Source organism: Schistocerca piceifrons, chromosome 1, assembly GCF_021461385.2.
Source record: "Schistocerca piceifrons isolate TAMUIC-IGC-003096 chromosome 1, iqSchPice1.1, whole genome shotgun sequence".
In the NCBI taxonomy this organism is placed as follows: Eukaryota; Metazoa; Arthropoda; class Insecta; order Orthoptera; family Acrididae; genus Schistocerca; species Schistocerca piceifrons.
The window spans coordinates 793,480,483-793,502,824 of record NC_060138.1 but is presented as its reverse complement, the minus strand read 5'-3'; the positions used below and the strand labels follow the sequence as shown (position 1 = coordinate 793,502,824).

At 41.4% G+C, this 22,342-nt stretch overlaps 1 protein-coding gene across 2 annotated transcripts in view; it reads left to right on the top strand.

Annotated features, from left to right (window-relative positions):
• The first annotated feature begins 976 nt into the window (after nt 1-976).
• LOC124713289 (E3 ubiquitin-protein ligase RNF19A-like) overlaps nt 977-22,342 on the top strand; it is a 379,972-nt gene continuing 358,606 nt past the window's right edge. The window contains exon 1 of one of the 2 annotated variants that reach the window (XM_047242937.1): nt 977-1,144. The gene's annotated coding sequence lies outside the window, so the exon portion shown is untranslated. Of the gene's footprint in view, nt 1,174-22,342 lie in introns of both variants that reach the window. The other variant, XM_047242936.1, reaches the window with a different exon arrangement.

Below are 22,342 nucleotides of genomic sequence, written 5' to 3'. Positions count from 1 at the left end.
TCACTCACCTTCAAAAGTTTCCTGGAGCTGGAAGGAGATTTACTTGCACGATTTTTTTCTTGAAACAGCGCAAATTTTCATCCCATATACTTGGACAGTCAAACACTCTCTAACTATGTACAACCAGAGAAAGCAAAGATTTTGGTGAGAAATCTGTTCAGGAAACATTAACAGAAAAACATACCACCTTATTCAAATAACAAAAGCGCTAATAAGTTTTAAAACTTTTCCCGCAGAGAGTGTTACTATTCATCCAGTGTTCCTATTCACGCCATTTTACGGTAACCACTACATAGGTCCTATATATTAATAAGTGTTCTAGTGTCCTGTGTTATCCTCTGCTTAATAGGAATGTGTATTTCCCCGTATAGATGTAGTATTAACTACACCTCACATGTACATGTAGACAAGGCTACGAAAACACACTGAATGGTTGACAATAAACTTTCTATTAGCATTTAACAATGATTCAGTGGTGCTTTGTTATGTAACAGCTCTATCTCTACTGATCCTGAAAATTTTTGTGTACGTTTGACATGTAATCATTCAATTATCATCGGAAATTATCAATCACAGTGTTTTTGACCGACTAGTTATGATGGCCGCGGTAAATATCATTCAATTATCATCGGAAATTATCAATCACAGTGTTTTTGACCGACTAGTTATGATGGCCGCGGTAAATATTTGAGCAAAATTTTATAATCTCACTCGACAAATTACTGTACCGAAATCATTACTGCTATCTGTACGTAATATTATAACATCGTTTAGTTTCTCAAGCAGACTTTAATTGGACGTAAGTAAAAGTGATCTAAAACTCTTCTAAAAGGTACAGAAACGATGGGCATGACCTGAGGATGAGCCTTTCTCGGTATGCTTGTTGCGAAGAAACGTACAAATACGCATAATGCATTGTACTTTGTATGAACGTCAATAGATGTCGCTAGTGTGCATATTTTGTTTGGTACAAGCGTCAACTCTACAATCAATGACAAATTGTTGTGTTGCTCACGGGTAAAATGTTCTAGTACACATTCAAGTGACAGATGGGAAGAGAAATGCCGTTCATAATTTGTGACGTGTGCAACGTTGTTTGACTGCAGTAGTAGCTACTGAAGCACGTACCGGCAGCATTTGACAGGTACCTGCATTTTACTGTCACTTCGAAAGGTTCGTATACTGCAAGCTTTAATATTATTTGTTATATACGGTACAAGATTTCCCCCCAACTGAACGATGTGTCAGATATATTGCATTATCTGCTCGACTTTTATCGTAGAATGAAGTAAGTATGTCATTATTATAGAGCAATTCGTGCCATGTGACGGACTGATGAATCACTGATATTGACGGAACGTTTCAAGTAAAAGAAGATAGTCTGTCTTACACTTAAAATAGTGTTTCTTGTCTTGTTCATGTTTTATTCATTAAAACAGAATAATTTGCGAGCTGTTTGCGTTACTGTAGCAATATTTCATATGGTCTTTGTCGCTAGCAAAATAAATTCCCTATGCATTTTATTTGGCCATGTACTATCAAATGTAACAGAGAATTATCCAAGTGCTCATTACGTCCGCATCATGGGATTTGCATTAATAGCCTTAAAATTAAGGTCTTTTTGGACTGCGCGTTAATTCCCTTGTAGTACTGTACAAATATTCTGTTATTAATTTGAATCGCCTGAATGAAAAACTGATATCATTTCACGAAGAAAACCCAGTTGATTTTTGATTATCTGTAAACCAAAAGAAAGTAATTTTCCACATTAATCATACACAGTAGTGCAGAAGGGCTGTACACACCCTCCTATTGTGCAGACAGTTGCCTTTCTTGCTGTTAAATATTGTTGACAATTCTGTTGTTAATGATAATATTTTTATTTTTCGATTACAGCAAGAGATATTCGTTTAATGAAGTAGAGCCGATTTCTTCGCATTATCTTGACGGAGGTAATTTTAACCCTCCGATGTTGTTAACATAAAAAATTCAAACGTGTTCAATGTTTTTGTAAGTTTTTTCACAAAGTGCAGTTCCTGATGTTGCGTTGACGTATCCGAACTGCAGCAATCGCTTTATGAATAGAGAAGTGCATTTCAGTATTTGTAATTTTAATTGACAGAAAGCTTGTGTTAAGAATGGAAATTTGTTCTGAAGATTTTTGGCTCAGGGGGGATTGTGGCATATTGTGTTGCACTCTGCCACTTTATCCAGTTTACATTTTTTTTAATTAACTGTAACTATGAATTGAAGTTCATTAAAAAGTTTATTATATGACGATGCGTGTTTATCGTGAGCAGTTTCATTAAACACGTTTAGGTGTACTAGGTTACCATGTATATGGCCATCATCATATTTTATTTATTTACTTGTTCATTCATTCAGGAATTTTCGTCGTCTCACAATAATATAGGATTTATTATTACAATATAGTGATAGCTAATGGTTCAAATATATGTACACATAGAATACATAAGGATTGTTTTACAAGGATAGGACACATAGTTGAGTGTATCCTTGCTGAAGGAACCAGCCCGCGATTTGCCTGAAACGAATTAGGAAAATCTAAATTAGGATGGTCGGATAGAGCAACTTTCATCCTCCCAAATGTGAGGCCAGTGGCTTAACAACTGCACTGTTGCATTTAGTTTCATTTAGTTGTTAGGTCGCACAATGTTCCTTTGATTTTGCACAACTTAATTACAAAAAAATAGTTTTGCACTGTCGCTTCACGTATATCTACACTATGGATGTTCAGGTGCCTCCAAGCCCAGAGACCTGTTCCTGCTGATACGTTCCATGCAAACTCTTCGGTCTGCCCAGAAAATGGACTCCAGGCCTATAAAGATGATCCTTTGGTCGGTCTGGAAATCTGATTTCGCATCGCCACATAAGTGAGATGTTGAGCTCAGGAGAATGACAAGACATCAGTATTGGGCACTATAGGTATTGGCGCATATATAAGCACTACATTTTGATTACGTATTGTCATGTGACAGGATGATGTGGCTGTCCCCTTTTGTTATTAACTCTTCCTGTGAGCTGTCTTTCGTAATCACTAAATATGTGAGGTAATTGATGAGAACAGGAAGATTGATGTGCAGCAGTACTACTATAAACACTGAAAACATAGGAACGAACCAGTGTTCCTTCATGCATGGAATATGATAACTAATGTGCTGGGAGTACAAAGCTCTTAAATTTCCAATTTTTCTCTGGCTGTTATTCTACTAAGACTGATGGTAGTGAAGGTTTGTCAATAAAGTTTAAGAAGGTTGTCTTTATTTTGAGAAGAGTTTTTTCTGGAGCTTGTCACATTCCTTAATCCACCGTTATCAATTACCATAATTAACTCTGGTGATTTTTTTTTCTTTTTCTTTTTTTTTCCTACTTACATTTGTCTGTTTCAGTCATCATTAATTTTCTGTAATAAAGAATTAACATTTATGCAATACACACTTTTTCATTTGTCCTTTATTTTTTTTTAAATTAAGGTGCTCAACCATTTTAGATGCCAGTTCTTGTTTCTTGTCAGATATTCTTCCATTGCAATGTAATATTGTCCCATTTTTCTTAATTTATGTGGCTACATTAGATTTAAAATTCTGTGGGGAGGATCATCTACAGTTACTGATTTAGTTTGTCAGTGTCTGCTGTTGCACAGAGGATTATATCCATCTTTATTTTCTTCAGTCAACTTTCTGGAAACATGGTTTTCCTTTTCAGATAAATTATCCAGTTTTTCATAGTGTTATGTGCCCTTTATATACCCTCGAAGTGTTTCACAGTATCATCCTTTAATAAAATCTTCTCAATGTACAAGCTGTGTAACTTCAAATAAAACACTCAAGCTTTCGATAGCTGTCTCCGCCATTGTCATCAGTTGTTAAAATTATGGACTGCCGGGGCTAGCATGGTTTTCTGCTTATATATTTGTAGTGGCAGTGGTCTGGCATGGTTTTCTGCTTTCATAGACATAATGGCAGTGTTAAGAACCTTACCGAGAGGACCCAAGTGATGCATATGTAGAAGGCAATTTCATAAGCTCAAGTGTTTTGTTCAAAGTGGCTCGGCTTGTAAGCAGAGAAGATTTTATTGTTGCTTTTTCTATGTTACCTACAGGGAAATTGGAAGTAGATTTCTTTATAACAGTTATAATATTTTTATTTTTTTTAAATGTGTTCTGATTTTTTATTTTTGTGGCGGCATCTGATCCGTTTGTAATGGCGCTTATACAGGGTTAAGTTCTGTCTCTTGTTGTGTGCCACAGTTTGCCACTGCTGATACACACATCTTTTTGCTCCTTGAATATGCGCCACATAGTTCTTTGATTGTTATATCTACAACTGAAGGCTGCCACAGCTCATTCCCTTTTTAAATATCTTATATATGACTGTGCCTATTTGTTCACTGAATGGTGATGCTTTGAATTAGTGATATTCAGTTGTGAACTTTCTTTCACTTTATACTGAAAATTTTAATTCTGCAGCAACCAGAGGTGGTAGGCATCTTCCTGTCATGAAGGCATTTGTGTTTATGTGCACACTGAAATTTCAGATTAGAGCAAAATTGCTGAAATAGTTGTACACATCTACAGCTAGCTCTACAGTATGCCCTTCAGGGACAGTGTATCACCTTCACATCACAAAGTGGTATGTAACGCATCCACATGTCTGTCTGTAGATTCTGCATTGTTACAAAGTGTCGCACTTTTTCTCCACTCTGTACCACCACATTTTCTCTCTTTAATTTCAGTTATTCCTTCTGATCCAATCCCATTGTAATATGATCCTGTATCCAAGGGCAGTCAAGAGAGTTAAATTTTGACATCATAAACGTGAAATTGCAAAAGCACAATAAAATAGGCTAATTAGAGCTGAAAGTGAACATGAAGTCACAAATGCACTTGTCTTTTTTTTAATCCTGTTTCGTGTGCCTGTTGCACATTAGTTCCATTAGTTCTGTTTGAGCGTTGGAAAAAAGATAACAATGAGTTCAACCATGTTTGGCTTCCACTCAGATCTCCTCAGTGTTGAGATAAAGAGGCTCATTCAGCCATAGTAAATAAATCTCCTTTTGCAATTTTCTGTTTATTAAAAATACCATATTATAAGTTTGTAAGTAAGTACATTAGTTCCACTATTGTTTCCTATTTGTTTCAGTGCCAGAGTAATATAGATGTTACTTCCCTTCCTATGTCATGCCAGTGTCTTATTTGCCAGACATTTTGCATTCTATTATACCATTGAGGGTTAATCATTTATTACATCTTAGTTGTTATCACAGTTTGATCCTTAACAGTGCAAACCATTTATTGGAGTTAAGTGGTGGGATTAGATATTCTGTGGCTATGTAAAAAAAAAAAAAAAATTGTGTAAAGGACGGCCAGTCATAAACAGCACTGCCACCTGAATGGACAGTCCCTCAGCAATTGATTATTTTTACACTGAGAGGGAGAGATTGTAATCTTTGTCTCTCTCTTAATGTGTCAGCTGAATTACAGACACAGGAATTAAATAAATGGAGTCCATGGGTGTGAAATTGATGAAGATGAAATAACATGAAATGTTACAAGCGAAAATTGAAATTGTGTATGAGACCCAGACTGGCACAAATCTTCATTTGTCATGACATTTATTGTTTCATTTTACATTTTCCTATTGTTTGCCTACACAACTTTGATGTAGAGAATAATTTATTAAACACTTTGGAGGATGTGACTGCTGCCAGATCCTCCTCTTCCTAACCCTCTCACATACAAGAAGCATCTGGTGTGAAAACTTCAGATTCATACTTTTTTTTCTTCCGGTTTACCAGTGCTTTTCTGAGTTTACTATTATGAAACTGAAATTTAGTAACCATTAGACTATAGAGACAACAGTCACTGACACACTGAACGAAAAACACTCATTTGTATTGATTAAAGTCAGCTGATGAATAAGTATTCAAGGCATAATAGTTGTAGATTCTGAAGAAAAATGTTGTAGAGTCAGGTAACTTAGACAGTGTAGCATTATATTCATTTTGCACTGTTATTCTGTTTAATAGTAGGTTAATAAGTGAGAGTTACTGCTATATATCCAAAGTTTTAGAAATTTATGCTTGAATGGTTCTAGAATTTGTTATGGTAGTTGATGAGGAACAGTAACTGCTGAAGCTAGAGATCACTTGGTGAAGCTTTAGTACATTTGGGGTTCTGCTGTGAATTGAAATATTTATATACTTTGATTCGTATTAAAGGGATTGTTGTAATTAATTAGCAAAAATTAATCATGTTAATGCATTTAGGGCTGACTATACTTGCTTAATTTCGTGTAAACCACACGTTATTTAAATGATTGTATTGGGATGAATTTTGCAAACAGTTGCTGCTGTGCTCTAGTACTGCAAAATTGTAGCAAATCACCATGTGATGACACTGTGTCTGACTTGTGAGTTCCCACTAGTATTTCAGCATTGTTCTCTCCACAGTTAAGTCTCACACATTGTGTCATGTATCTTTCATTAGTGGCATCATGTAGCTTTCATTAGCGGATGCATACTGGACAGGGGCTTTAATCTTCAGTTTTTGTAGGCAGTGCCTAACTTTCAGTGTGGTTTAATTGTTAATTGAATGCGTAATGCACAAAATAATGAGAACACCATTTGTAATTTAAGGGAGAGAGATAAATTCACAATGTAAAAAAGGAAAAGAAACAGAAATCCTTGATACTTTTTCATGTGTCGGTGCACAAGCAATCTAGATACTGTAAAGTGTTGTTGATGCAGTAGAGCATATAGAACATATACCATCAACCCGCCGGGTCCTAGACTACATAAGTAATGGTCTGTATAACACAGCAGTTGCAAAATGGGGCTTTGCTTAGTTCCCATAGAGGCAGGTCCACCTTTGTTGATCCGTGTATGGGGTCGAGTTAGATCCCATCTATTAGCACAATGAAACTGGGTGATCCAACAGATTTTCAGCTATATCTTGATTCATTGGGCCACTCCCCTGTAATAATTTTTCCAGTGTTCATGCAAGCCAAAGTTCTTATTGGCCACTTCTTATTAACTTGGTGTTTATTTGCAGTGTGAAAGTACCTTTCACGTCTCTGTTGGCTTTGAGCCTGTTGTGTGATTTTTCATAGGCTTGCTGTTGTCATGTGGAGGCATAAATTCACGACAGGCAACCAAATGAGTACTATGGAACATTGTGCTTCACAGGTCACATTTAACCCTTGAGTGGGTGTATGCATTATCACGTTAGCTGGTGTGAAGTATACTTTGTTACTTTGTACCAACCCATTACATATCCATTACCTCACTGGAGCCGTATTTAAGGAATACTTCATTTATTAGTATTTTATTATTATTGTCAAATGAAAATCTTTGCTACAGATGATATGCTTCTAATAGAATTATGTGTAGGAGCCCATAGTATATAAAGTCTGCTGACTTCATGAAGTAATGCATTTTTGTTTCATTATTTAAATTGAATGGTTCCTTTTGTTAAGATTCACAATTTCTGACTTAATTATAATAAACAAAAATGCACACACATAAGTCATTTCATCAAGTGCGGTACACTTTACTCATCCGGCTTACGCCCAAACTTCCAGATGTCAGACACTCAGATTGGTGCAAAACGTTGTATGTACATAGAGTATCAACCAAAACTAAATTTTAGTTCGTGCTATGTGCTGTCATACAGTAGAATATGCGTAAATGGTAATTAAAAGTAGCACCACAACTAGAGAGCACGGGAAAGGCACATCTGTGATTGACAGTTTTTTAGATCACTCGTGGGTGAGTCAGTAGTGTGTGAGGTGGTCGCACCAAATGTCCCACATGCAAACCCCACTGATGACAATTTGTTTCAACTGTACCCGTGAAACTGTTATATGGGAGGACATTTTCCTGCCATTTAAAAGGACTTTTCGAAGTTTGTAGCAATGTTCTTTTGGCAGTCTGCTTTCGCTTCATTAGTTGAAAGAAACAAACCTATAGAGTGCATTTGTACAGATAGGTGTGGTGTTTCGCTGGACATACGTGACAGAACACACACAGTTTGTGATGAAGTAGCTAGTGCATTTGTAGTTTCCCAGAATAAACATAAACAATTGGAACAGTAGAATAAACAATTGCATTGCATGTGCGGTAGTAGTAATTGTCCCATATAACACTTTCACACATGATACAGTAAAAGAAATTGCCATCATTGGAGTTTGAAACCCAATACCTTTGGCGCAACGATCTAACTCTATACCAACACAGTTACACTTTTCATGTGCTCCGTAGTTCTGCGTTACTTTCAATTAACGTTTATACCCATTATGTGGGGTGACAGCACATAGTATGAACTAAATCAGAGTTTTGGTTGATGCTCTGTCGACACACAATGTTTGGTACCGATCTGAGTGTCTGACATCTGGAGGTTTGAGTGTTAGACTAATTTTTCTACACTTTTCACACATCCGAGCACTTTTAATGTGTTGCTTGGATACAAAATGCTGACACAGATCACATGTTATTGTGGTCATTATATTCTTTGCCAGTCCACGTCAGGTACTGCCCATGCTTTTTTACTGCACTCATATTCTTTCATGTCATTCTGTGGACCTCAGGATCACAGAAGGAATGTGATGTTAACATTTGCTGGGAGCCAATGCATATCTACTTGCTCTTTAAGGTGTAGTTTCATCAGGGATAAAGCAGATAGTTTGGAAATAATTGTCCGAGAGTTTTGGGTTTATCCTGGTTGTCAAAGTGAAGAACTTGCAAGATTATTCCTTCTATATCCACCAGAGAACACCATAAACGGCCATCTCCTTGTATGTGAGCGACAGAATATGTCCCATAGGTGTGGTCCATAGTATCAACACCACCTTCTGTTGCGTTATAATCCATTACGATATCTGGCGACCCTGTAACTTCATCTGTTGCACTATCATCATGCATGGCAGAAAGCAAGAACACTGCTTAGTAATTCTTTGCAACAAAGGAGACAAATGTGATAACTTTTCAGTACCCAAAGAAATAAGATGATACTGCCTGGGAAGGTAGGTATTATTGTTTTTTTCTCAGTGTGTCTATGCATTGTTCCGATAGGGACATTTCTTTTGGAATCCTCAATCGATGTGTGTCACAAATATCCTGTCAATATATGCAGTCACATGGGAAACCTCTTAGGGTCTTGGAAGTTTCTTTCCACAGTACACCTCTGTCCCTAGTATTGGCATCACCTAATGTGCAGAGTTTGATGTCATATTTTACTATCTTGTTAGGTACATATTAAACAAAACTGCACCATCCACAGAAAGCCTGAAGTCAGTCACCTATGGTGTAAAATTCAATGAGATTGTAACTCTTTTTGCAGTTAACCACAAACTCATCCAGAACTTCATGGATGGGTGATAATTTCTCATTTGCTATTCTGTTGTCTTTAGGAATCTTGTCATGAAAATGTAAACACTAAGCAGGAAGAGAAACCTCTTGAAACTCAGCACAGAACAGGTTATTTACATTTCTGAAGAATCAGAGTACCAGAGTTCAGTGACACTGGAGTGATTTTCTTTCTTGACACCTATCAGGCAAAGTAATCGTAAATGTCCCATTATCTCGGTTCTGGACATTTGTCAAATGTCTCTTTCTCTTGAGTGTAACATAGTTTCCTTTTGTATATTCACTATACATATTTGTGTGTTTCACAACATTTTCAGTGATATTCTAAGATATTACACTTTTGAAAGCAGTAATTCACTTGTAATATCTTTGGTGACAGGTTTTGGTCCAGGAAATAGTTCACAGTGTTCCTTTGTTCTGTTTTGCTTTAAGACTGTAGGTTTCCTTTTTCTTACTCTGTTTGTCTCTTCCAATGAAATACGTCCCATTTGCAAGCCTACTACTTATTACCTTCTCTACACTAGTCTTCGGGATCATATTCCGGCTCACATTGTGAATCATGATTGCTATAGACAATGGCTTCATTTTCTCCATCAGAGCTGTCATCATCCCTGTCTGAATACTCTTATAGCATCAGAATTTGTATGGGATAGTTTATAAGGTTTGTCAATTGAGACATTTCTACGTGACCTGAACAATAAAAATGTTTGAATTTTATATTAACACTTGTATACAAAACTCCATGCGAAACAATAGCTATACTGGTGAAAGAAGAAAAGCTGAAAATGAGAAATTTTACTTGCATGACCAGGCGTGCGGTGTATTTTGTACAACAAAGTGACACATTCACTTTTTAAACTTCTCTCAGACCTACTACAGGTGTTCGAAAAAGAGCACAACCTACCACGGTATTCAAAGCAATAATGAAGAAAAAACTGTTTGCCAAGACCCAAGTTTAGTAGCTCTAAACTTGCAAAAATTAAACTTAGTTTGCATTTGGCGTACTTTGTACTCCAGCACGCACGTTGGAAGCATAAGGTAGTGTGTAAGACACAAATCTTGGTATGAATTCACCCCCCTCCCCCCCATCCTCTCTCTCTCTCTCTCTCTCTCTCTCTCTCTCTCTCTCTCTCTCTCTCTCTCTCTCTCTGTGTGTGTGTGTGTGTGTGTGTGTGTGTGTGTGTGTGTGTGTGTGTGTGTGTGTGTGTGTGTGAAGAAAGCGGGTAAAAACTGTTGAATCAAAACTCATCGTTGACTTCAGTTTATGATAATATGCAGAAGAGCATGCAATTTTGTTAAAAAGTCCATACTTGTTACTCTAGCTTCGACGGAGATATGAAACGAAGTATAATTTGTGTTATGGAACAGTGTTCTCTAATCACAAAAGAAAGCTGTTGGAAAAGACAGAATATCGTTGGAGTTCTTACATGAAAATAAGGGGCATGACAGTTGGATGAGGAAGGGTGCCTCCATGGTGCATCGTGTCCATCGTGCATTGAGATCTTTAGCCCACTTTCTCGTCGTGGCGTTGCAGTCTCGCTCATCTTCCGTCTCTTGAGCGAGGTCACCTTCCTGGGCACAGTTTCCTCTACCCAATATGCAGTGTCTTTCTCTGCACCGATAATGACCATGGAATTCTTTGCACCTGATATCCAGCACGGTAGCCAGTCCGTTGTGGTGGGCCCGCTATGTACCCTGTTGGTTGTAGGCCCCTGACTACACAGGGATCACTCTGCTGATGCCTGAGCCGTTAACTCCCCACATATGCCATGGAGTAGATGGACGTCACCCTGGGGTATCGGGACTCCCAGCAATGGCCATCCTGCCAAGTGGCCTTTGCTATGGCTAGGTGGCACCCTTGGGGAGGGCTCATGATCGAAGTGGTTGTCATCAGGGCGGATGATGCGCGATGAAGTGTACCACGTGTCATGACTTGCTGGTGATCAAATGCCAGCAGTCTCTAAGCTTTCCAAGTCCCATGGGAGGAACGCCAACCTAAGTATGGCAGCGAACCATATTTGCCCCGGTACCTCGAATGTACGAGAGCTGATGGGAACTTCTTTGTCTAGATGAAACCTCAATTTTTAGTAGAGCATTTAAAGGACAAGTTAGGAGAGGTGGACGGCTTATCCAAAATGCCGTCAGGGTTAGTCTTGATAAAAACAGCATCCTCTGCCCAGGCACGGGCATTACTCACTTGCGACAATCTGGAGGATGTTTCTGTTACCACCACGCCTCATAAGAGCTTAAATATGGTCCAGGGTATTATATTCCACAGGGGCCTTCTTTTGCAGTCTGACAACGAGCTGCACGCCAATTTAGAGTGGCGAGGTGTTCATTTCATCTGGCAAGTCCATCAGGGTCTGAGGGATAATGAGATTGCCACAGGTGCCTTCGTCTTGGCCTTAGAGGTTGACACATTACCTGAGAAGGTCAAGGTGATGGTCTACTGCTGTGATGTCAAGCTATGTATCCCTCCTCCAATGTGGTGCTTCAAGTGCTGGAAGTTCGGGCATATGTCTTCTCCCTGTACTTCCAGCATCACATGAGATTGTTGACACCCATCCCATCCCAATACTCCATGTTCCCCACCTCGCATGTGTGTCAAGTGCGGAGAGCATTATTCCCCTTGCTCACCAGACTGCAGAATTTTACAGCGAGAAAGGAACATCATGGAATAAAAGACCCCGGATCGACTGACCTACACTGAGACCAAGAGGAAAATTGAGCACCTTCATCCTGTGGCTATGACCTCCTCTTATGCCGCCACTACAAGAAGAGTTGTAGCCCCATCAGTTCCGCGAGTTCCAGTCAGCTGTCAGAGCCAGAAGATTACACCTGCCCCCTTGATGATTGAGGGGGGGGGGGGGGCACTTCCCTCCCAGTTGCTCCCATACCACCTACCTCAGGAGCACTGTCCTCCCGTCCCCATCATCGGGGACACCAGTCCCCGCTTCTCAGCCAGAGAAGCATAAGCCTTCTTCGGTTCCTCTTGTTAGGAAGGGATCCCTTGGGTCTCTCCCTTCCTTGATTTCTGCTAGTGGGAAAGATGATAGCCACCAGTGGCTGAAGTGCCCCAAAGCAGCTGGTTGTAGGGCTTCATGATCATCCTTAGTCCCAGAGAGACTGAATAAGTGAAGCCCTCCCAGCCAGAGAAACCCAAGGATTAGCGAGAGAAATCCAGAAAGAAGACTCCCAAGACCAAGGGAATTTTAGTGGCACCCACACAGCCACTGCCTACAAGCTTTGCGTCTGAGGATGAGGTGAAGTTTCTGGCGCCTGCTGAGGACCTAAATCTCGCCAGACCCTCAGGCACAATGGATATAGACTGTTCAGGAAATAAGTCGGTGGCAGCAGGTGACCCTGACCTGTGTGTTAGTGACCACTTCCCCATCTTCCTGTCATTGAGTTTTTCATGCCTTCCCAGTCTCACGATAACGTCATCCTCCAGTGGAATTGTAGCGGTTTTTTCCACCACCTGGATGAGCTACAGCAACTATTAAGTTTTATACCTGCTTTCTGCATTGCCCTTCAGGAAAGCTGGTTCCTGGCAATGCAGACCCATGCCCTTCCCGGCTACAGTGGATATTACAAGAACCGTAGCGAATATAATAGAGTGTAGGGTGGAGTTGGCGTTTATATCCTGAACTCGGCATGTAGTGAACCTGTGCATCTTCAGACCCCTCTTGAAGCTGTGGCTGTCGGGATAAGGATGACGCAGGAAATAACTGTCTGCAACATATAACTTCCTCCAGATGGTGCAGTACCCCTGAACGCATTGGCTGCACTGATTGATTAACCCTCTAAACCTTTCCTACTTTTGGGAGATTTTAATGCTCATAACCACCTAGTGTGGTGGCACCGTGCTTACTGGCCGTGGCAGAGATGTCGAAAATTTACTGTCACAACTCAACCTCTGCCTCTTAGATACAGGTGCTCCCACACATTTCAGTGTGGCATGTGGCGCATATTCGGCCATTGATCTCTCGGTTTGCAGTCCTGGTCATCTCCCATCTATCCACTGGAGAGCATATGACGACCTGTGTGTTAGTGACCACTTCCCCATCTTCCTGTCACTGCCCCGGCGTCGGGCCCACGGACGCCTGCCCAGATGGGCTTTAAACAAGGTAGACTAGGACGCTTTCACCTCTGCTGTCACTGTTGAATCTCCCCCACATGGTAACATCAATGTGATAGTTCAGCAGGTAACTACAACCATAGTTTCTGGGGCGGAAAATGCGATCTCTCGTTCTTTAGGGTGTCCCCTGCGAAAGACAGTCCCTTGGTGGTCGCCGGAAGTCGCTGAGGCAATTAAGGAACGTTGGCGAATTCTACAGCGGCATAAGTGGCACCCTTCCCTGGAGCACCTCATAGCCTTTAAATGTGTCTGTGCCCGCATTCGCCGGCTTATCAAATCATGGAAACAAAAGTGTTGGAGAGATATGTCTCGACCATCGGGTGCCAAACGTCACCTTCCCAAGTCTGGGCAAAGATCAAACGAGTTTTTTTGGGTACCAGGCCCCAACAGGTGTTCCCGGTGTTAACATAAATGGCATGTTATCTATCGACGCAAATGCGATTGCCGAGCGGCTCTGTGTCAGAGCATTCCCCCCACCCACCCCCACCCCAGCCTTTCGCGCTCTCCAACGGCAGATGGAAGGGAAAGTCTTCTCGTTCACTACATGCCAGTGAACACTATAACGCCCTATTTACAGAGTGAGAGCTTCTCAGTGCCCTTGCGCATTGCCCCGACACAGCTCCTGGGCCAGCTCGGATCTACAGTCAGATGATTGAACATCTCTCGTCTGACTACAAGCGGCATCTCCTCCTGATCTTCAACCAGATCTGGTGCGATGGCGTCTTTCCATCACACTGGCGGGATAGCACCATCAAACCAGTGTTCAAACCCGCTTGATGTGGATAGCTATCGGCCCATCAGCCTCACCAACGTTCTTTGTAAGCTGTTGGAATTTATGGTGTGTGTCGGCGGTTGTGTTGGGTCCTGCAGTGACGTGGCCTACTGGACCTGTGCCAGGGCGGTTTCCGCCATGGTAGCTCTACCACAGATAATCTTGTGTCCCTCGAGTCTGCCATCCTAACAGCCTTTTCCAGACGCCAACACCTTGTGGCCGTCTTTTTTGATTTATCAAAAGCGTGTGACACCACCTGGCGGCATCATGTCCTTGCCACATTATACATGTGGGGTCTCTGAGGCCCGCTCTCGATTTTTATCCAGAATTTCCTGTCACTTCGTACTTTCCATGTCTAAGTTGGTGCCTCCCATAGTTCCCCCCGTATCCAGGAGAATGGGGTCCTGGAGAGCTCTGTATTGAGTTTATATCTATTTTTAGTGGCCATGAATGGTCTACCAGTAGCTGTAGGGCTGTCCGTCTCACTTTCTCTGTATGCAGACGACTTTTGCATTTCGTACTGCTCCACCAGTACTGGTGTTGCTGAGCGGTTCCTACAGGGAGCCATCAACAAGGCGCAGTCATGGACTAGAGCCCATGGTTTCCAGTTTTCGGCCGCAAAGTCGTATGTTATGCATTTCTGTCGGCGTCTTACCGTTCATCCAGAACCAGAACTTTATCTTAACGACGATCCACTGACTGTAGTGGAGACATCGATTTTTAGGACTGGTTTTCGACGCTCGGTTGACTTGGCTTCCTCACCTTCGTCAGCTTAAGCGGAAGTGCTGGCAGCACCTCAATGCCCTTTGCTGCCTGAGCAACACCAACTGGGGTGCAGATCGCTCTACTCTGTTGCAGCTTTACAGAACCCTTGTTTAATCCCGTCTTGACCATGGGAGTCTGGTTTATGGTTCGGCGGCGCCCTCAGCATTGCCTTTACTCGACCCAATGCACCACTGTGGCGTTACATCAGCGACGGGAGCTTGTAGGACGAGTGCAGTGACCTGCGTCTTGGTGGAGGCTCTCGCGGGGACTCGTGGTTCTCTGCCGGCTCCGCATTGGCCGCTCTTGGGCGACCCACGGCTACCTCCTGCGCCTTAAGACCCGCCTCAGTGCCGATTCGGCACTCGGTTGACAGTGGCCTCTATTCTGGTGCACTTCGGTTACCGGACTCGTTTCTTCTAATTTTATCTGACAACGCCTCATTGGCTGATTTAATTTTACGTTTTATTCGTGATGGTGGGTTTTATCATTTGATCTGAGTTTTAGCGCATGTCCTTTGTCCCTCTGTGTCCTCCACCCTAGTGCTTTTAGGGTGGAGGTTTTAATGTGTTGCAGAGTGGCTGGGGTCTCATTTTTATTCTCGTGGTCAGCCAGCCATGGTAATCTGTTTTGTTGTGGAGGGTAAAAATCGTAGAGGAAGACCAAGAGATGAATACACTAAGCAGATTCAGAAGGATGTAGGCTGCAGTAGGTACTGGGAGATGATGAACCTTGCACAGGATAGAGTAGCATGGAGAGCTGCATCAAACCAGTCTCAGGACGGAAGACCACAACAACAACTATTTCTTCTACCTGATTCTTGCGTTTCTGTGGTTTTCTTCTCCCGTTTTGTCCATTTAAGTGTTTGTTGGCCTTACGTCGATCTTGTGTTTTTTCCTTTCTCTCCGTTTTGTGTTGTCAGTCTGTCTCACTTGTTTTATTCTCACACTTGTGGTATTGTTTTATTCGGAACAAGAGACCGATGACCTAGCAGTTTGGTCCCTTCCCCCCTCTTTTAAACCAACCAATCAAAAGCTTTCGAATGGCGGTAAATGAAAAACATACCATTCCATTAATGAAAAATACTTCAGTCAATACCTCAGTTAATAGAAGAGTTAAAAAATTACATAGCCTCCAGCGTACTACCTGAAATTGATGATAGTCCTTTACTGTAAACTGTGGCATCATTGAAAATCTCATAGTGGAACTGCGGAACAGAAAGTGTACATCCTTCTCCCACCCCCGGCCCCTCTCTCTCTCTCTCTCTCTCTCTCTCTCTCTCTCTCTCTCTCTCTCTCTGTGTGTGTGTGTGTGTGTGTGTGTGTGTGTGTGTGTGTGTGTGTGTGTGTGTCCGCCATCCCGTCCTCCCTTTCCCCTCTCCCTTCCCCTCCCTCCATGATAGCCATAGTGGCAATTTATGACAGACCCGAGACATTGAACTGAATGAAAACCTCAGCAATACTAATGTCTTTTCGGTGGCGTTTCCGTTTCACGTAAGTTGTACATTTCGAAATCGCAGCTTCATCAGTTCCTCAGTTGTTACATAGAGACATTCACTGCAATGTCAACATGCCAGGAAAATGTGTCTTCCCCGTTTCCTGTCAAGATTTCGTTTTCTCAGCGGTGAGCCATTTACGTACAGCTGCACAATATACTTGACAGAAAACGTAATTAAAACAAGGCTAAGAAAAATCGCAGTATTCAGAAGATCAAACAACGGCACTGAAACGGGACTCGTTCCAGCTGACTGTGGAACCGAGCTTGGTGACGCAATGATAAAAACGTGGTTTCGTGCTCGGAGGACGGTGGTTCAAATACCGGCCCAGTCATGCTGATTCAGAATTTCCGTATATCCCCTAAGCCATTTAAGGCAAATATCGGCTTGATTCCCCTGTACGTGTCAAGGCCGATTTCGTTTCGCATACTTTTCCATTGCAGGCTTGTACTCCGTCAATAATGACGTCGTCGACGGGATGTTCAAATAGCAGTCTTCCGCCTTTTGTGTTGATAGGTTATATAACGCCACAGTCAACTGTAAAACCTGAATGTTCAGTCCCGTGAAATATGTCTGTAGTCGCCAGTCTGTCTAGTTTTCAGCGTGGGAGAACACTTTGTTCATGAAATACAGAAATGCGGTACTCTTCAGGCTTAGTCTTCATGTCGGTGCTAATTATACAAATATTTACGAGCGAAAACGTTACCCATTTGGCACATCTTGAGAAGGTTGCTCCAGGTTGGTGCAAGAGTAGTGACAGTTGAGAGGATTTACCCCTCCACCATTTACTCCCAATCCAGGAAAACCTCCCGAAAACCTTGGTCAGACGGGCTTATTGGTGCGTACGACAACTTTCTGAGAAGCAGAATACATATATACTCGTTGCTTTAGAAATATATTCTCTTGTGCTTCTTATTTTGTGTAAAGGTGGCATTCACACGTAACTGCATGCTTGACAAGCATGCATGGGCAAGCGGGCGTAGAATAAATTTGCCTGAGAATTAGGACTGCACAAGGAGCTTGATGCGTATTCGAATTTCGATTATGCATGCTGGTACAAGTGTTCAAGCGTGCGTACCAAGAATATGCAGGCTTGTGAAAGCGCTAATTTCGTTTGATTTTTATTTGGTCATATTAAATTGCATTCTGTACAAAGGTTGTACTGTAAAGTAGGACTGGTCAAAGAATACAATATTGCGTGGAGGAAAAAGAAAAGAAAAATAGCAATTCTGTGAGACAATTATATTGCTCGTCTATCGCGAATAATGGGCTTAATATTTTCGTTTCTTTAACCACTTTTTACTCCACATATCACTTTTCCTCCTGCTTTTCGAAACACAAGCAAAAGGCAGCCAAATCCAGCGCATTGTCGTTCTGAGCTCGACATTTTCCGTAACCAAACTGATGCTTGAGTGCTTGTCAGGTAAGTAGTTACGCGTGTAGCCACGTAACACAAATGCCCGCACAAGTCCAGTGTTTAAATGTAGGTGCCATTATTTGGTCCTCAAGTTATGAGCGTTTGACCATTGTAGATTTGGCACTGGCGACCGTGATTGTGTGAATCTTAACCAAATGGGAGGAAAGTCTTGTTCGTCGTCTGTATTCCTCCAAGCTACTTGTGTGTGTTGCCGCTGTGTGTGTTGCCGCTGTGTGTGTGTGTGTGTGTGTGTGTGTGTGTGTGTGTGTGTGTGTATATATAGAGTCGGTGGAATGGCATTCGTCAAAACTGATGTCGATAATTGGATTAAGCGGACGCGCGAATTTCCTTCTCTCACAACGAACGTACTTTTTAAGTTCACTGTGAGTCCTGTCTAGTAAAACACTTCACAGGATTGGAGGAGTCAACTGAACCTACGGATACCCGATGTCTGCCTCGTGTCGTAACACAATTATGATGTGGCGTGTAACATCACATGTGCGCAAACAGAAAAAGAGTGGGAACACAATATATTTTGAAATGTAGGCTGTTGTGACAGAATGACCTGCAGCGTAACCCGAGGTCTCGGACGAAGCGTGAGAATGTAAATATGAAATCTTAGATGTGGTGACATACTGATCTGTGGCGTGCCCCGAGGTCGGTGACAGTTTGGTTGTGAGTTAGCAAAAGAGGACGAATGATTTAATCCGAAGAAATGCTAATCCTCATTATAGCTAGGATCAGTCTGGTCACTGTTAAGTTTTCGATTGTACAACATCTTTGTAACATGTAATTTCATTTGTACCACTAGAAAGGACTAGTTACTGTATAAATTGCTTCGTGTTGTTTTTATGTTCTTGTCTTTTAATTTAACCGATACGTAACTTAAAATTACTCGCTTGTGGATTAGCACTATTTCTTTCGGCTTCCTCTTCAGTTCTAGACCTGCAGCGACAGGACTGCAAAGTATTTTCAGTTGTCATGAGCCCATGAAGTCTTTCTGACCGGTAAAGACGGAAATAGAAACAAAATGGGAACTTCGCAAAAGTTTGACAATGGTGACCTATGGGTCGGCCTGTCATGGGGGTGGGTTTTCTTACTTATAATTTCAAGGGAGAGCCAAGCATGACGTTATTACTCCCCCGTAACATTATTTCCAATTGTTACGGAATAACATACTGTGCCGAAGTATATACCTTTGTTTTGGCAGCTGAACTTTTGCGATATACGATGGGGATTGTTTCCCTGAATTTGAAAAAAAGTTACTCCATTTTGCGCGGTGTTAGAAAAAAAGTCTACGGAGCAAAGTTCTTCGTTGAGTTCGCCATTATTATTAGTGTCTGCATGATAATCAGCTTCGCCGCCAGTGGTTTGTGTATCTTGTTATGACGCGGCCGGCCTCGCTATAAACAGCTAGTTCGTATGTCAGAGATAGCAGTGACTTAGGTAACACCAGCGTTGTGAGCTCTCTGTAGCTCTCCTTGTCATACGCGGAGCAAGCAAACCGGTTTTCTGTCTCACTTGACTTACCTTTGGCACTGACGCGTAAATAACATCCACTTGTCCTGGAAAACCCCCGTCAAAACACTTGAAAAGTTGTCTGAAACTACTGTTAGTGAACTGTCTATTTTAATGTGTAAGTCAAAAACGAGAAGTCAATTTTTGGTCTATAGGAGGTTAGAACTGCTAGGTTTTTGTAATATTGCAACTGCATGGGCATGAAGTGGTTCTGAAGTAGGAGAGAGAATCATTTTGTAAAGAAATACTTGTGCTACGCTCCACTGTACAGCGGTGTCGGCACTTAGTGAGCTGTCATAGATTAAATAAAAATAGGAAACCATTAATGTACACTGCTCTGTAGCACGTTGTCATCGTAATTCAGATCTACCAGACTGAGATTACGGCCCAAAACCCGCACCACCCAGTAAGAAGTTTGTAAATTATTTGATCAGAAATACGCGGGCACCTGTTAGTGATCATTAATGTGGGGTATGGTCAACCTTTGGCTTGAGCTCTACTGGAGATACTTTCAGTGAGATGTTTGAAAGTCTGTGGAGGAACGGCGGCCCAGTTTTCCTTAAGAGCAGAAACCAGAGAAGGAAATCACGTTGGACTCTGGCCTCCGGAGCGAAAATGACGTTCTAACTCATCCCAAATGTGTTCCATTGGGTTCAGGTGTGGACTCTTTAGATTAGATTAGATTAGATTCAGTTTTCGTTCCATAGACCCAAGAAATGAGATAATTCTCGTGGGTGTGGAACATTTCAGAAAGTATGACATTAAAACATAAAACATAAAACATTTTAATATAATACTTACTACCACGATCATTTCTCAGGAGATAGTCGAAAATAAGTTAATACAACGCAGTAAACTGGGACAGCAAATATTTACAGAATTAACACACTGTCAGAATGAAACACTGCTATCCAGTATTAATAAATTTATCATACGCAAAATACCTAATCATGGATGTTGTGACCAAGTGTTGTCAAAACTGAAAGCTAACTTAACGGTCTCTGTTAAGATATTCATCTATGTAGTAGAAGGAGTTGCCTATCAAAATGTCTTTCAAACTCTGTTTAAACTGTGCTTTATCTGAAACCAAGTTTTTAATGGTTGCTGGCAATTTATTAAAATTGTGTGATCCTGAATATTGGACACCTTTATGGACCAAGGGAAGTCATTTTAGGCCTTTATGTAGATTATTCTTATTCCTAGTATTGATACTGTGTACTCAGCTATTGGTTGGAAATAGAGATGTATAACTTGCAACAAATTTCATTAAGGAATAAATACGCTGAGAAGCAGTTGGATAGAATACGAGGGTCACTCCAAAAGAAATGCACACTATTTTTGTAAAAATACAGTTTTCATTCTGCATGTGTGAAAGTTTTACAGTGGGTAGATACATCCCTCCCGTGTGTTTTCAAACTTAGTTCAAACTGTTCCCGTTAGTTATGCCATCACAGCATATCTTCAAGATGGCTGCTACACTTGACGTTCGTCAGAAGCAACGTGCTGTCATAGAATTCCTGTGCTGTGAAAACGAGACAGTGGGAAACATCCACAACAGGTTGAAAACTTTGTATGGAGATGCTGCTGTCGATCGTAGTACAGTTAGTCGATGGGCAAGCAGGTTACGTGATGAAAGCGGGCAAGGCAATATTGAGGGTTGTCCTCAAGATATGGCTACGGTGTTTTTCGATTCCGAAAGACTCTTGCTTGTGGTCATCATGCCAAGTGGAACCACCATAAATTATGATGCATATGTGACGACACTGAAGAAACTTCAAGCTCGACTGAGTCGTGTTCGACCACATCGGCAAAAGCAGGATGTTTTGCTGCTGCACGACAATGCAGGGACACATGTCAGTCAAAAAACCATGGAAGCGATCACAAAACTCGAATGGACAACACTGAAACACCCGCCTTAGTCCTGACCTGGCTCCATGTGACTATCCTCTCTTTGGGAAACTGAAAGACTCTCTTCGTGGAACAAGGTTTGAAGATGACGACTCCCTTGTGCACGCTGCCAAACAGTAGCTCCAACAGGTTGGTACAGAATTTTACCGTGCGGGTTTACAGGCCCTGGTTCCAAGATGGCGTAAGGCAGTTGAGACGGATGGAAATTATGTGGAGAAGTGAAAATATTGTTCCTAAAGGATGTTTCCACACACTGTAAAACTTTCAAACATGTAGAATAAAAGATGGATTTAAAAAAAAAAAATGTGCATTTCTTTTGGAGTGACCCTCGTAAAAAGTTCCTTGTACAGGTTTCCACAAGATATTCTTGAATTTACACCACAAATGATTCTTATCACACGCTTTTGCATCCTAAAAACTTTTGCTCGGTTTGATGAGTTGCCCCAGAATATGATCCCATACGACATAATAGAATGAAAGTAAGCAAAGTATGCAAGTTTTTTAATATTTATATCTCCTACATCTGATATCATTCGCACGGCAAATACAGACTTGTATAGGCTCCCTTCCCAACTGAATTTATTATCGAGTTGTAATCCCAGAAATTTAACACTGTCAACCTCTTCGATCTGCATGTCTTCATACGTTATACTCATGTTGGAAGGAAATCTCTTACAGATTCTGGACAAACCAGTCCATTTCAGAACTGTTCACAAACTACTGCCTCACAGAAGCTGCTTTATGACAGCGTGCATTGCAGTGCTAATACAAAGCATCATCGTTCCTGTACGGTGTGAAGTGTACAGTGCTGTGAAATACATTCTTACGCGTTTCAGCCCTGACCAGCACGAATGTCGTTCTTTTTACTTCTCTGGTTCATGAAACTTCCTGGCAAATTAAAACTGTGGGCCGGACCGAGACTCGTACTCGGGACCTTTGCCTTCCGCG